Below are 993 nucleotides of genomic sequence, written 5' to 3' on the forward strand. Positions count from 1 at the left end.
TAAGATGAAACGTATGCGAACATGTCGTAAATGATGTACTTATGTCTCATTTGTCCATAACAAAGAGCTTTGGCAAGGACGAGGATGCAACGGAAACAGCGACTCGTCCTAAACTAGGTTTTAATGCTGAAAAAGGCGTGCTGCAGTTGCAGCATATATTTCTCAATACATTTCTTTTCCGTCCTGTGGAAAACAAGAAAGTAAAGCAGAGTTTAAGAAACGACGAAGGCCAGGGTAAAGAGACCGCAACGTATATCATTTGGTTAAAAGAGAAAAAATAAACGTAGTGGGCACTTGTTATCACGTATTTCTGCCAGTACTTTGCGACATAAACTCACCAAATTTGATCCGGGTTTTGACAATAACGTGAGGAAACGTTCGTTTTCAATTGAGTTTTAGGATACTTCGCCTCATGACATGAACGAGACAGAATAATCGCGGAACTCTTACGAAAGCGCAAAGTTTATATTTTGAGGTGACGTTTTCAGTTCGTCGCCGTCGTAGATGTTGAAGTCCCTAATAAAGTAAAATAGGAATAAATGTAACCACATTCAATCGATGAAGTTTTGACGACAACGTGAACATACTTCCAAGCAATCCTTCATTCTCCATATTTACTTCAATAACGAATTCTTCCAATACAATACACTTGGAGCATTTTCGCCGATATTGTGATACTCGAACATTACGGGATATAGACGGCAAACAGGTTTACGATAGCGTCAGAAAATGTTGATTCATTTTTCAAGCTTTCGTTAGCGTCGCTGTCTTCCTCTCAAAGGTATCTTAGCAATATAAAACTTTATTACGATATATTTACATTCATTTATAGTATGAAAGCAATAACATTTATAAACATCAAAACAGATTTTCAGGGGCTCGATCTTTTCATTCCCCTTCCCTTTGTAGCAGTTTTGCATGGGAAGGGTGGCCTTTGAGTGTACTCACTGAGTTAGCTAGTGGTTCCTCTCGTGCTTTGGTGTATGATTTGAG

The sequence above is a fragment of the Montipora capricornis genome, chromosome 12, assembly GCF_036669925.1.
Source record: "Montipora capricornis isolate CH-2021 chromosome 12, ASM3666992v2, whole genome shotgun sequence".
Lineage (NCBI taxonomy): Eukaryota > Metazoa > Cnidaria > Anthozoa > Scleractinia > Acroporidae > Montipora > Montipora capricornis.